Raw genomic sequence first — 16,312 nt, forward strand, 5'->3', positions numbered from 1 at the left:
GGAACACAAAATATGTTATTTTGTGCCACTGTTAAAAAAATTGAAGTGGTTTCAAAGCAAATGTCCTTGTTAAACTTTGACACAAAATAGTATGTGATAAATAGCACAATTTGTTTCATCTGAGTATTTCTTACAGTCAAAATAATCCATACATTATGTTTTTTTTACACAAAAACTAGTTGCATGAGCTCAGGTCAATGAGACATACATGCCTTAAACAGCAAATATAGGTTCAAAACGTGTAATGTTCACAAGAACTGAAGTTGATACAAAATATCTAACACAACATTAGGTGATAATATATGTATTATGGATTTATAATCAGCTATAATGGGGCCCAGCTATAATATAGTCCTTCGTACATCAGCTGATATCTCAAAATGCTGTACAGAAACCCAGCCTAAAACCCCAAACAGCAAGCAATGCAGGTGTAGAAGCACGGTGGCTAGGAAAAACTCCCTAGAAAGGCCAAAACCTAGGAAGAAACCTAGAGAGGAACCAGGCTATGAGGGGTGACCAGTCCTCTCTGGCTGTGCCAGGTGGAGATTATAACAGAACATGGATGTTCAAATGTTCATAAATGACCAGCATGGTCAAATAATAATAATCACAGTAGTTGTCGAGGGTGCAGCAAGTCAGTACCTCAGGAGTAAATTTCAGTTGGCTTTTCATAGCCGATCATTAAGAGTATCTCTACCGCTCCTGCTGTCTCTAGAGATTTGAAAACAGCAGGTCTGGGACAGGTTGCACGTCCAGTGAACAGGTCAGGATTCCATAGCCGCAGGCAGAAGAGTTGAAACTGGAGCAGCAGCACGGCCAGGTGGACATGAAACGAGAGTTCAGTTCTCTATGCAGGCTTCTCTCTTTTCATGATGTGTGTTTTGTCCTACATTCAAATTTTTAATCCCAGCCCTTGTCCCTGCAGGAAGCATTTTGCCTCTTGGTAGGGAGTCATTGTAAATAACGTGTTATTAATTGACTTGCCTAGTTAAATAAAATAAAAATTCCAGTCATTTCATCCATGCACAGCAGAGGCAGGGGTTGGGCAAAACTGGTACTTGAGGGTACTGGTATGTGTGCAGGCTTTTGTTCCAGCTCAGCATGAACAAACATTATATTATACGTCTAAATTGATTATGACTTAGTTAAAATCAGGTGTGTTAGTGCAGGGCTGGAACAAAAGCCTGCTCACACTGCTGTCCCGGTTGGCCTCTCCTGCAGTTGATACTGACTCCTTTTCCCTCCACTGCCGCAGGAGACTCAACCCCCTATACATGCACAGCCAAAATTAATCTGAATATATTAAAGACAATGTCATATTCCATTTTAGAAAGCTGCGCTCAGAATATGACATTTATTGCCACAAATTCTCGGCAGCCAAGCACACTGGCATTGAATGGATTTATGCTGCCAATGCCGGCGGTATCCATCACAAGGGGAAATTGGCGTTTTCCAAATGCCATTCACTTTCAAATCACTTTCCTTTTCCTAAACGCCAGGGGGAGAGAGAGAGCGCGGGAAACATTCCTGAAAAGTGCAACTTTACTAATTACATCACATTAGCAATGTGTCTTTCTTCTCCCACGCTATACTAGCCCTGCTATTGTAATGGCCATGCCTGGATGACTGACACATAATGTATGATGGCCTGAGCAAAAAAAAAAATGAATTAAGTTTGAATTGAATTATCCTCAAAGCTTTAATAAGGCGTTTGACATTTACTGGAGGATGCCAATAGAAGGCTTCACCCTTTGCGGGTTCCTGGGAAACTGACAGGCATGCAACAAGACCCTGGTTAGTGTGTATGTGTGCTGATGTGCACACTGATACCACAACAACAGACAGACAGGTTTCTTCATTTGATTTATATGCATGAATGAGAGATGGTTTGACGGAACCTGAGACACACGAACGCACACACAAACACGCGCCTTAATTGACTGCTCGTCTTGGATCAGGTCTCATGGGACTTAACACTTCACATTTGTGGGAATTATTTTGACGTATATGGATGTTTCACACAGAAGAAATATGAGAACTATATGCATAACCATGGTAGTAATTGAAAGGGAACACTTTGGAGATTATGGGGAAATTATCAGACAAATGGGAGGACACGACAGTTCACCTGACACAAAACTGAATCCAAACATTATACTGTTGATTTTATGGTCACTGTACTTTCTTTTTCCAGCATTTGTTGATCACTAAATCTTAAAATACTATGGATACATTCAGTAACATAATAATAATATTCATGAAAAATGTGGGGTTGGTGCAACATAAGACAAAAACATTTTTGATACTGTAAGTGACATGAGTTTTATTATATGGAAATGTAAAATGCACGTTTGACTCATTATGATATCAAAGCGGTATTCATTATAATCCTAAATGTTGAATCTTTCAGAACAGACCAGGTCTGCTTGATTTAAAGCATACGCCTCTCTCATACAACAAATAAATTGCAAAAGTAGACTGTAAGGGAGGCCGTGGAGGTGTCATTGATGCAACAATGCAGAGCTGACTTTCTTGCCAGGCTTTTTAATGGCAAAGAGAGGATAAATAAAGAGTGAAATGTATATAGACACAAAAATAACAGGACGTAGAAAAAAAGGTTGGCCCTAATAAATGATTGAATCACATACAGTGCTTTGTAACTTAAAACCTCTATGTGGGACGCTAGTGTCCCATCTGGCCAACATCCAGTGAGATTGCAGAGCGACAAATTCAAATACAGAAATACTCATTATAAAAATTCTGAAAACAAAACATATTTTACATAGGTTTAAAGATTCACTTCTTGTGAATCCAACCACGGCGTCAGATTTTTAAAAATGCTTTACGGCGAAAGCAGCATTCCTTACGATTATTTGAGAACATAGCCCAGTTGACAAATTATTACAAACAGTAACCAGCCAAGCAGAGGCGTTACAAAACTCAGAAATAGAGATAAAATGAATCCCTTACCTTTGATGATCTTCATATGGTTACACTCAGAATACATTCATTTACTCAATAAATGATCCTTTTGTTCGATAAAGTCTCTTTATCCGAAAACGTCAGTTTTGTTCGCACGTTTTTTTCAGTAATCCACAGGCTCAAACGAAGTCAAAACAGGCAGACAAAAAATCCTATTTGTATCTGTAAAGTTCATAGAAACATGTCAAACTATGTTTATATTCTACCCTCAGGTTGTTTTTAGCCTAAATGATCTATAATATTTCAACCAGACAATAATGTCCTCAATAATAAAAGGTAAACAAGAAATGCAATCTCTCGCGATTGCGCTTGAAAAAGCTCTGTGACATGTCAGGGTCCACTCATTCCTACTGGTCTTACTCCCTCATTTATAAGAATACAATCCTGAAACCATTTCTAAAGACTGTTGACATCTAGTGGAAGGCATAGGAACTGCAAATTGAGTCCTGTGTCAATGGCTACTGTAATGGCATTGAATAGAAAACTTGAAAACCTCCCCACAAAAAACTTCTTGAATGGATTGTTCTCAGGTTTTCGCCTACCAAATCAGTTATGTTATACTCACAGACACTATTTTTACAGTTTTGGAAACTTTAGAGTGTTTTCTATCCAATATATATATCAGTTATATGCATATCATATTGTCTGGGCCCGAGTAGCAGGCCATTTAATTTGGGCATGGTTTTCACCAAAATTCAGAATGCTGCCCCCTACCCTAGAGAAGTTAGCTTTATGCCTTGCATGTGAATCCATTCATTGTACAATGTTAAACTTCTTAAGGCTGAAATCCCGTTAACCTCTTGCTTCTACTCGGGACGCTTGCGTCCCAACTAGAGCTCTGGAAATGCAAATGCGCTACGCTAAATGCTAATAGTATTAGTTAACGGGTTCGATTTGACAACAGCCAGTGCTGTTGTACAGGGCGCCAAATTCAGTACAGGGCGCCAAATTCAGTACAGGGCGCCAAGTACAGGGCGCCAAATTCAAACAACAGAAATCTCATAATTAATATTCCTCAAACATAAAAGTATTATGCACCATTTTAAAGATAAACTTGTTGTTAAACCCCCCATAGTGTGCGATTTCAAAAAGGCTTTACAGTGAAAGCACATCATATGATTATGTTAGGTCAGCACCTAGTCACAGAAAAACACAGTCATTTTTCCAGCCAAAGAGAGGAGTCACAAAAACAGAAATAGAGATAAAAATGAATCACTAACCATTGATGATCTTCATCAGATGACACTCATAGGACTTCATGTTACACAATACATGTATGTTTTCTTCGATAAAGTTCATATTTATATCCACAAATCTCAGTTTACATTGGTGCGTTATGTTCAGTAATGTTTTGCTTCCTAAACATTGGATTTTTTCTCAGGTGCCATATGAGTTCTATTATACTCACAGACATCATTCAAACAGTTTTTTAAACTTCAGAGTGTTTTCTATCCAGATCTACTAATAATATGCATATCTAAGTTTCTGGGCCTGAGTAGCAGGCAGTTTACTCTGGGAACCTTATTCATCCAAGCTACTCAATACTGCCCCCCAGCCATAAGAAATGCCTTTTGATTTAGACAATTCTCAAACCAATTCTTAAAAGTCCACATCAACTCCTTTCCTAATGCTTGTTTGTATATACAGTATATTTGTTCAATACCAGTCAAAAGTTTGGACACACCTACTCATTCAACTTTTTTCTTTATTTTCACTATTTTCTGCATTGTAGAATAATAGTGAAGACATCAAAACTAAGAAATAACACATGGAATCATGTAGTAACCGAAAAAAATGTTAAACAAATCAATTTGAGATTCTTCAAAATAGCCACCCTTTGCCTTGATGACAGCTTTGCACACTCTTGGCATTCTCTCAACCAGCTTCATGAGGTAGTCACCTGGAATGCATTTCAATTAACAGGTGTGCCTTGTTAAAAGTTTATTTGTGGAATTTCTTTCCATCTTACTAAGTTTGAGCCAATCAGTTGTGTTGTGACAAGGTAGGGTGGGTATACAGAAGATAGACCTATTTGGTTAAATACCTAATCCAAATTATGGCAAGAACAGCCCAAATAAGCAAAGACTAACAATCATTACTTGAAGGACAGTCACCTTTGAAAAGTTTCTTCAAATGCAGTGTACTTGAAGATTCAAATATATTTTGATTTGTTTAACACTTTTTTTGGTTACTACATGATTCCGTATGTGTTATTTCATAGTTTTGATGTCTTCATTATTATTCTACAATGTAGAAAAAAATTAAAACAAAGAAAAAAACCTTGAATACCATCAAGCGCTATGATGAAACTGGCTCTCATGGGGACCACCATAGCAAAGGAAGACCCAGAGTTACCTCTGCTGCAGAGGATAAGTTCATTGGAGTTACCTGCCTCAGAAATTGCAGCCCAAATAAGTACTTCACAGAGTTTAAGTAAACAGACATCTCAACATCAACTGTTCAGAGGAGACCGCGTGAATCAGGCCTTCATGGTTCAATTTGATTGATGCAAATAAACCACTACAAAAGGACACCAATAAGAAGCAGAGACTTGCTTGACCCAAGAAACACAAGTAATGGACATTAGACCGGTGGAAATCTGTCCTTTTGTCTGATGAGTTATAATTTGAGATTTTTGGTTCCAACTGCTGTGTCTTTGTGAGATACAAAGTAAGTGAACAGATTATCTCTGTATGTGTGGTTCCCACTGTGAAGTATGGAGGAGGAGGTGTGATGGTGTGGGGGTACTTTGCTGGTGACACTGTCTGTGATTTATTTAGAAATCAAGGCACACTTAACCAACATGGCTACCGCAGCATTCTGCAGTGATATGCCATCCGGTTTGAGCTTAGTGGGACTATCATTTGTTTTTCAACAGGACAATGACCCAGAACACAGCTCCAGGCTGTGTAAGGGCTATTTGACCAAGAAGGAGAGTTATGGAGTGCTGCATCAGATGACCTGGCCTCCACAATCACCCGACCTCAACCCAATTGAGATGGTTTGGGATGAGTTGGACCGCAGAGTGAAGGAAAAGCAGCCAACAAGAGCTCAGCATGTGTGAACTCCTTCAAGACTGTTGGAAAAGCATTCCATGTGAAGCTGGTTGAGAGAATGCCAAGAGTGTGCAAAGCTGTCATCAAGGCAATGGGTGGCTACTCTGAACAATCTCAAATATAAAATATATTTTTGATTGTTTAACAATTTTTTTGGTTTCTACATGCTTCCATACACACCACACACACACACACACACACACACACACACACACACACACACACACACACACACACACACACACACACACACACACACACTCACACACTCACACACTAAGCAATTAGCCAGGTCAAATGTTTATCTGACTCCATAAAGAAAACATTTATATACAAGCAAGCATTAGGCAATGAGTTGACGTTGACTATTAAGAATTGGTCTAAACTTAGACTTGCACTTTTTACAATGCTGAATTTAATGCAGAAATGTGTCAATGAAATCTGATTAAAATATTTTGCCTGATAACGTAAGTGATTACAGTTAGATTTTTGGGGGTAATCAGATTACATGTCATTTATAACATGTAATCAGTTACTCCCCAGTCCTGGATATAAACATGTATGCGTCCCCGGGATAAACTATGACTGCATTACCTGTACAATGAATTAACCATGCGCTCGAAAGTGCCCCATTTGTCCGTCTATTCTCAGACCAGGAAATGAACAGCACCCTCTTCAATCAACGAGGAAAACCAAGGAAATAATGTACATTTCTTTAGATGAACCTTAACGTTTCATTTGTCACACATCCTCACATTGTACTTATACTTTCTGATCGATAAATACATGAACATAAAGAGTTGTGTCCTGGGTGACGCACAACAGGTTTTGCTCACACAAACCAATTTCCGCCATACGACCAAATTGTAATATTCTGTACGTTTAATTTCTTCCACAGGTGATCAACAAACAAGACATTGAAATGCATAGCTAGTACCACATTATGTTGAATAAACACATACAGTATGTTTATTATAAACAGTTTTGTAAACAGTGTCTGGTCATTCAGGTAAGGCATAACTTTAGCATAGGTGACGGAGAACATAGGACAAACGTCAAATTAGCCTAATTAGCAAGAGGTGTGGGGGCATCTTCGTTGGCATGGCGCTCACGTTTACAACGTCTGTCAGTTGAATACCATACAAGCGCTGTAGAACTGAGACCCTGAGCTCTGACGTCATGTATAGCATGTTACTGTACAACCACTACGTTCCAATTTAGGCGCTCATCAGTGACCAAATCTGCCATTTTCATCCCGTATAAGGGTTGTGAGTTTAAAGAGCTACGAACCTTTAGGTTCTGCTTACAGTAGCCAGTCGCAGTATATAATGGATTCCCTAACTCCCCTTTCCCATCTTCTTCTCTCTCATCCATCTACTGCTGCTGGAAGCCGTTCTCCCAGCATGCTTCCTCCACCCCTCCTCCCTCACCTAGCCACCACCACTGGCTGTGTAAGCAGGCCTGCTAATAGAGGAGTGAACACTGGGTGATCTCGGCAGTCCGACATGGCTTTGATAGTGTCATCATTAAAGACTATAGCTGAGTGGTAGCATGCAGAAAAATCCCCCTATGGGGACAGCTATAGCTGCCATTCGTCACCAGGGCTGTTTTAAGAGCCTTCATCACACCTCCCAGCAGGCTCCATGCTGGGGATTCTGCAGAGAGGAGATAGGCCTGACTCACCACTGGGTAGCACACCATGGGTAGACATGCAGAACTCACAGGCTGCCTGGTGTCAGCTACAGGGCACTGCAATGGAACTCAAGGCTGGTGGATAATTGATCTGTGTAGGGAATTAGAAGTAAGACATTCTATGTACTGTGAGTAGATTTGGTCCTGGGCTACAGTTTGCAGTCCTATTACACAGAACAGCAGAGGGAAGGGAATAGGAAAAAAACACATGAAAGGCTTTGAGATATTTACACACAGATATGCAGAGGTGGGACCAAGTCATTGTTTTACAAGTCACAAGTAAGTCTCAAGGCTTAGCACTCAAACCCGAAGTCAAGTCCCAAGTCAAGACAGGCAAGTCCAAGTCAAGTCTCAAGTCAAAACAAGACCGACAAGTCCCAGGTCAAGTCTCCAGTCCTTTGAGTCTTAAACAAGTCATAATGTGCTCTTCACCAAATGTAATACCATTTCATATTTTTAACAAGAGTAATAGTTAGTACATTAACTTTACGCAAATGAAATGCTTTTAAACATGTATATACTTACTACTTTCCAAATAAACTTTATTTTTCCATGGAAATACATGGGTAGCCATGAGAAAGACAAAACAAAAACTAAATATTGTAGTGTTCTCGTTCTCTCTAGATATAATCAAGACACCTAAAACAATCCTTCCATAAAGTTACAATCGTGTGTGTGTGTGTGTGTGTGTGTGTGTGTGTGTGTGTGTGTGTGTGTGTGTGTGTGTGTGTGTGTGTGTGTGTGTGATGCATAAACAGTTTAATTTTTACTCTTATCTCAGGGCCCTATGATGCATTGCATTTGCAAAAGACAAAATTCGATAAAAGTCTGTCAGTCATTTGTGCACGATAAGGCCGCAGTATGATGCCACCATGGCTGAAGACACGCCCCACCAGAGCACTGGAGGCAGGCACTGCCAAGACCCTGATGGCCACATGGGACAGTAAAGGAAGAGCCTTCATATTCATTGCCCAGAACAAGAGGGCATTCTGTCCTTCGCATATGTCAAGGTAGTGACTTAGCTGTAGTGCTGGAGAGGTCACAACAGCTTTCTTCTGCCTCTAAAAGTATGCTGCAAACAGCCCTTCTTCATGTCCAAGACTATGGTCCTCTCGCTCTTCCTCATCAACAAGAGGCACAGCTTGCTCAGTCCCTGCAGCATCTTGCAGAATCAGTTCTGGCAAAACATGTAAAAGCAGAAACAAAATGTCCGGTATTAGAGTATTGGTGATGCACTGGGTTAAACTGAAAAAGTGTTATTGTTGCAGTCAAATGGAAAAATGAGTTACATTAAACTCAATAATATTTACCTTTCACTCTTTGTGCCACCTCCTCCTTGACCTCCTCCTTGACCAGCACATGGTGCTCCACCCACATCAGAGAAAAAGACAGATCCAAGGCAGCTGCTTTGAGGTAGACTGGATCTGAAAATGGGGCAGTGATTAGAACTTGTGTCCTGGCCATTTTTCACATTAATGAAGATTCCAAGAAATGGTTTGTTTAGGGATGCCTGGAGACATCTGACCAGGCCGCTCAGGAAATGGTCTTGAGGCTTCCGCTGCTCCAGGTGGTAATTCAGGGACAGGACAGAGAGAACAACAGAACTGACTGTGACTATCTTCTCCCCCTGTGTCAAATCTGTTGCCAAACGGCTTCATGATGTCCACTAACTCCTTCAACTTATTCCCCTCCCGTACTGTAAAAAGCAACTCCTTGTCCCCAACCTTTTCTAGAACATGACAGAGCTTTAGATGGTCACATTGGAAATCAGCCTTCACTTGTCGAGTTCCATCTTGTGTTGGCAGCATCAGGGATGCCTCGTTCCCCAAATTCAACCTCAAACACCTCTTTGAATGTTGTGCTTGTATGCAGCAGTGAGCTGATTTTTTGCTAACTTTTTGCATTAGCAGCATCCACTGGTTGCTGGTCTTCCAGCGTTAGGTCATTCCAGAACTCTAGGTCATCAATGTGATCTTCGTCATGTACTTCATCTTCTTGTCCAATGGGGAAGCACACAGTGAATGCTTTTCTCATGTTGGCAGCATTGTCACTAATGATGTAGTCATCACATATGGCCTCAAATTGCTCACAGATTCTTTAGGCCATGTGTGTGGGCCTTTGAAGCGGTCACAGGCCAAGAGATGGGACTTGAGCTGTATCCTCTCTCCATCTTTCTACATACAGTGCACAGTGACACCAAGGAACCCCCTCATCTTTCGGTCGGACCAACTGTCCACTGTGACTGAAACATTGTCTGTGTTGGTCAACTGAGTTTTCAGTTTTGAACATCTCTCTGTAGTGAGGTTCTCTACTTTTGATGTCAATGTTCTACGACACACTAGGCTGTACTTACAGTCAAACACTGACAGAAAGTGACAAAAACTCTTGTTTTCCACAATAGACAGAGGCGAGGTGCAATCGATAACCTAGTCGTACAGTAATGCATTGTTGATAGCTTTCTGCTGTGGATGATTCATGCTGCGCTGCCCTACACAGGTCTCCATGAACTGTGAGATTGGACACTGTTTTGCTTCACTTGTGACACTTTTGTTAATCTGGTATTGTTCAAATCTGTAAGAGGTAAGCATATTAAAACAGATATATCGGAAGAAAAATAATAATAAATGAGCAGCGGCAGTAGCCCCCCCCCCCCCAATAGCGATCGACTATTGAGGATCGCAATCGGGCGATGTAGGCTTGTACACAATCTCCAAACCTTAACTTCTCATGGTATAGGGGACGCTTGCATCCCACTTGGCCAATTGCCAGGGAAAATGCAGAGCGACAAATTCAAATAAATTGATATAAAAATCAAACTTGAATTAAATCACACATGTAAGTTACTAAATTAAAGCTACACTCGTTGTGAATCCAGCCAACATGTCAGATTTTAAAAAGGCTTTTCGGCGAAAGCATAAGAAGCTATTATCTGATGATAGCACAACAGTAAACAAAGAGGGTAGCATATTTCAACCCTGCAGGCGCTACCTAAAACGTATAAATAAAATATAAAACATGCCTTACCTTTGACGAGCTTCTTTTGTTGGCACTCCAATATGTCCCATAAACATCACAATTGGTCCTTTTGTTTGATTAATTCCGTCCATATATATCCAAAATGTCCATTTATTTGGCTTGTTTGATCCAGAAAACAACAGCTTCCAAATTGCGCAACGTCACTACAAAATATTTCAAAAGTTGCCTGTAAACTTTGCCAAAACATTTCAAACTACTTTTGTAATACAACTTTAGGTCTTTTTAAACGTTGATAATCGATCAAATTGAAGACGGGACTATCTGTGTTCAATACAGGAAGACAACAAACCAAGCTACTTTTCAAGTCTTGCGCAACTCTCAACAGTGTTACGCAGTTCCCAGATGACCGTACTTCTTTATTGCACAAATGAATAACCTCAACCAAATTCCAAAGACTGGGGACATCCAGTGGATGCGGTAGGAACTGAAAACAAGTTCCTAAGAAATATCGTTTCCCAATGAGAACCCAGTGAACAGACAGAGACCTCAACAACAACAAACATTCTGAACGGTTAGTCCTCGTGGTTTTGCCTGCTACATAAGTTCCGTTACACTCACAGACATGATACAAGTAGATTTAGAAACTTCAGAGTGTTTTCTATCCAGATCTACTACTAATATGCATATCTTAAATTATTGGCATGAGTAGCAGGAAGTTGAAATTGGGCACGCTATTTATCCAAAAGTGAAAATGCTTCCCCCTATACCTTACGAAGTTAACACACACACGCTCTCTGTGTGTGGTTACAGTAGGCTAAGGTATGTCAATGGTTTTAGGAACAGCAGTACCATCAGGCAGGATTTAGGCTACCAACTGCCTAGCCAGTTCCCATACTGACTGACTGTGTGGAGGCTCATTGATTTAACGTTACATGTTACACTAGCAAATGTATATATAGCTGTCGGCTATATTAACCACGACTTACCATTCTTTGTGCAGCTTCAAATGTCAAACAAAGTTGGAAACCATAATTTTCTTCCCGCATTTTTTGCCAGATGTAATCCATTTTTTGTTGACTACAGCGTAGTCTTTATATCCCAAAGTAATAATTTTGGGAATCATCTTTCCAAGGGCTTCGTCTGAATTCACCCACCAACGTTCCTCTGCACTGCCACGTGCAACTTTTCCTCCGCTGGCACAATTTCTTTGGCTGCTGTCCGATTCAAACTGTAATCCGTTAAATGAAGAGTTGATGCACACTTTTTTTAATGGCATACATTTTCTATATTTGGGCTTGGGGAGGGTATCAAATCAGTTTGAGTCAAAAGGCTCAAGTCCAAGTTAAGTCACGAGTCTGTCATGTCTTTGGCTATGCCGGATTAAGTGATATGACATGCCTAACTGGTAATACCTAACTAATCACTCAGAATTACACATACACATAATTAAATCAAAACTTGATTACAAATTACGTCATAAAGGAAAACGTCCCTAGCGGGCGGAACAGATATGACAGCTTGTTACACAAAAGAAAGGGGCTGGGTTTTAGTGAAGGAGCGGGAAGACTGAGGAACAAAGGCCGAAGCTGTGCTATCGTAAATACAGTATCTTATGCATTCTAAATTACCGACCATTTGGAAAAGGAAAATGCAATAAATATTTACTCTGAGCTGCGCTATGGTAGGTCGGTGGTAGATGGAAGGCCGTGTTGTCCAACCGAGTCCTTTGTCCTTTGAAGAATGTCCCTGGTTGTCAATTGGATACGTTGTAGTAACGTTGTTGGGTGAAAGACGGGATACTCTGTCTGTTCCTTCCTAACCCTCATTTGCATCTGATTTTGCTAACTCAGCGGCTAGGAGGTATCACTTCTATAGTGAATAAGAGTTCAAAGTTCATACCATTCGCAACCAATGCTCACGCTGATGTTGGCTTCTTTCTGTAGTTCTTATCTGAACCATTCTGACATAGGACCGTCGTCCTCACGTCCTCAGAACAGGAGGTTATATTGTCGTCAAGGCTTTACATAGGAAGGGAGAGGAGGGTGTGTTTGAAAAGTTTTATAGCCCATTTCCCTTCACAGGGGCGGGCCACTGATTGAGCAGAGCATTTTAGAAGCTAAAATCACATTTCATCCCATCACGAATAATTTTATATTCAAACATTTAAATTGAACAACAATTCCATGTGAATCCGATAACTCTGATGTGTAGACTTTCCACTGTAGAGTTTATGTCATCTTATCATTGATGAGAATGTCTCAGATGACAACCGAACTGACATCATATTCATTAAGTACCAAAGCATATGTTCCATTGGTCGGATTACTAGAATATAGTTCATTTCCCCCCACCTTCTGATATTCCCAGAATCTCTATGTTAACCAAGTGTTTTGCAAATGTAACCTCAGTAGGGTAGAGAGAGGAAAAAGGAGGTAAGAGGTATTTATGACTGTCATAAACCTAACCCCTAGGCCAATGTCATGACAAGTCATTGGTGTTAAAGTCAATGTCGAGTTGCATGTCTTTTTTTGATTTGGATTTTTTTTTTTTTTTTGTCAAGTCGAGTCTAAAATCATCATATTTGTGACTCGAGTCCAAGTCATGTGACTCAAGTCCACAGCTCTGCAGATATGTGCTTTCACCTTGATGTAACATTGCCCTGACGACCGCTAACTGTGTCTCAGATAGTGCTTTCTTCCCAGGCCCTGTTAAACAGGCCAAGGCGAGTGTTATCGTTATCTGCCCAGCGTTAGCATCTCCTGCCCAGCTCAGCACATTAGTGGGGAGGAAAATGGAAGATGGAGAGGAGTCTGATGGTTCTTTCAGGGGCTAATAAATGTTTAGACTTTTTTCTTGTATTTCTCTCACCCCCTGGCTTATGTTTTTTTCCACCTGACTTTCGAAACACAACACAGCATAAAAACTCTCCCCTGCTAGCCTGGAGGGGAAGGAGAGGAAGAAAAATAAATAAATAGTGCCAGAAAAGAGTGATGTTACCATCTCAGCACCACATCAAAGAGCATAAAGATTTTTCCTGGGCACCTGCTAGCATAGGAACCATCATACTGGTGTTGTTGTTGTTTTTGTCCGAGACTTAAAGCTTTTGAGCTCACGCTATCAAGCTATGGGAGAGAAACAATGGGATGTTAGAAATAACATAACAAAGGTAGCATGATGCTAATAACAGGAGACTAAGAAAGACAGGGCCAAATAGCAAAATGCCCAGCAAAGTACTAGTATAATGTTAAAGTCCTTCAAACAGATTCTGTTTAGACCGGAAAAAGAAGAGCATGCTGCTATTTCGCAGAATTGACCCCCCACGGATTGACAGATATTTGAAAGGATTCAGATCTTCTTTCCCCCACAATTTCTCCTCCAACTAATAATAAGGGCTGTAAAAATTTGCTCGCAGTGTGCAGATCTCTAAACCCCTGGTTGGCTTACACAGGGAGCAAAATCTTCCAGCGTCTACTGCAGGGAGCAAACTCTTCCTCTTAAATGGATTAAAATGTTACAGGATAGTCGCATATAGGCCAGGTGAAACATAGGACACTGCTCTTTTCTTTCTTACATTGTACTGTATATTTACAGTGTTAGTTGGTTCTGAGAAAGAGCTCTGTTGCCCTTCTTGTGACCTGATTCACATCCACATACATGACCCTCAGAAGTGAACGGAAGTCACTCAAGGTAAGAGCATGCACTCGATGACTCAAATGTATTGTAATGAAGCTAAAAGTAAGCTTAAGTGGAGAGTCAATGTGCTGTATCACTCTGGTAGGAAGACAACATCACTTTGATATTCCAAATGAGACTTCCTCATTGTTGCGGTCAGGAGAGCTGTTTTTCACACCATTTGGTTAATTACCTGGGTTTGTCTTGCAGATTATTCCTCAGCAACAAAGAACTGCAGCTTCGGGCCGAGGACTTGCAGACCACCTTCGCACAGTGCTTTAATAATTCAAGACACATGCTCATAATATATATTTTATACTCCTGGGCTGGGATTTATAATGCATTATCTTGTGTGTTGTGTAAAGAGAATCAAAGGGCTCCTATATTGCTTTTTATAAAGCCAACGTGTGTAATGTGTTTCAGAGGGACCCATGCATGTTTATGAGGGTGAGAGAAGATAGACAAAAGCCAAAGACAGAGATGAATTGGTATAATCTACCACTGGAGCTATAATTTACATATCCATGTTTAACACTTGGTGTCTTCCACCACCACCACCTCTGAATAAAATGAGTTAATATTACCGCTGGGCACTCTGCAGATTCACGGCAGATGCTGAAAAAATGTGTTTGTGTGTGTGTGCGTGGGTGCATGTGCATGCTTGTAAGATTCAGTGTGTGTGTGTGTGTGTGTGTGTGTGTGTGTGTGTGTGTGTGTGTGCACGCATACACACTGTGGACTGTGGACAAAGCAGAGTGGCATTGCATCAGCCTAACATCAGGCTTACATTCATGAGGCAAGCTACAGTAATCAGTATTCCCAGGTAGGCTTGGTTATATGGCCTAAAATTCATCTCTCTTTTATTTTTCAAATGTATGGATGATTCACGATATATATCTACATTTCAAAAAAGTTATTATCTAAACAAGCTTTGTTTAACAATTAAAAACAACCTGAGGATTGATTATAAAAACTTTTGACATGTCTCTGTGGACATTACGGATACTATTTGGAATTTTCGTCTGAGATGTCGTGACCGCTCTTTCCGGTGGATTTCTGAACATAACGCGACAAACAAATGGAGGTATTTTGTATATAAAAAATAATCTTTATGGAACAAAAGGAACATTTATTGTGTAACTGGAAGTCTCGTGATCATCAAAGGTAAGCAATTTAATCTATTGCTTTTCTGACTTTCGTGACCAATCTACTTGGCTTCTAGGTGTTTGTAATATTTTGTCTACCAAGAGAGATGTTCTTACATAAACACTTGTTATGCTTTCGCCGAAGAGCTGTATTGAGATCTGAAACGCCAGGTGGATTAACATCGAGCTAAACTGTGTTTTGCTATATTGCACTTGTGATTTCATGAAAATTAAATATTTGTAGTAATTTAATTCCAATATGGCGCACTGCAATTCAGCTGGTGTTGATGAAAATGATCCGCTAACGGGATGGGTACGTCAAGAGGTAAAAAAAGGTACAAAACATTTCAGTCAGGAATAATCTAATGAATTCAGGGCATGTAATATTATACCTAGGCTAAATATAAGCCTTCCACAACCATAACACCCACAAATTGTCACGTTCTGTCCATCGTTCGTATGTGTTTTCCTTGTTTTAGTGTTGGCCAGGACGTGAGCTGGGTGGGCATTCTATGTTGTGTGTCTGGTTTGTCTATTTCTATGTTTGGCCTGATATGGTTCTCAATCAGAGGCAGGTGTTAGTCATAGTCTCTGATTGGGAACCATATTTAGGTAGCCTGTTTTGTGTTGGGTTTTGTGGGTGATTGTTCCTGTCTCTGTGTTTGCACCAGATAGGACTGTTTAGGTTTTCACTTTTCTTGTTTTGTATAGTCTGTTCATGTATAGTCGTCTTTATTAAAAACATGAATAACCACCACGCTGCATTTTGGTCCGCCTCTCTTTCACCAG

At 40.3% G+C, this 16,312-nt stretch overlaps 1 long non-coding RNA gene across 1 annotated transcript; it reads right to left on the reverse strand.

Moving 5' to 3' along the window:
- Positions 1 to 6,902: 6,902 nt before the first annotated feature.
- LOC115146982 (uncharacterized) lies at positions 6,903 to 9,148 on the reverse strand. Its single transcript, XR_003866247.2, has 2 exons — positions 9,041 to 9,148; positions 6,903 to 8,907 (listed from the first exon to the last, which is right to left on the reverse strand). It is a non-coding gene; the product is annotated as an uncharacterized LOC115146982 (long non-coding RNA).
- Between the last annotated feature and the right edge of the window lie 7,164 nt (positions 9,149 to 16,312).

The sequence above is a fragment of the Oncorhynchus nerka genome, linkage group LG19 (genome assembly GCF_034236695.1).
Source record: "Oncorhynchus nerka isolate Pitt River linkage group LG19, Oner_Uvic_2.0, whole genome shotgun sequence".
In the NCBI taxonomy this organism is placed as follows: domain Eukaryota; kingdom Metazoa; phylum Chordata; class Actinopteri; order Salmoniformes; family Salmonidae; genus Oncorhynchus; species Oncorhynchus nerka.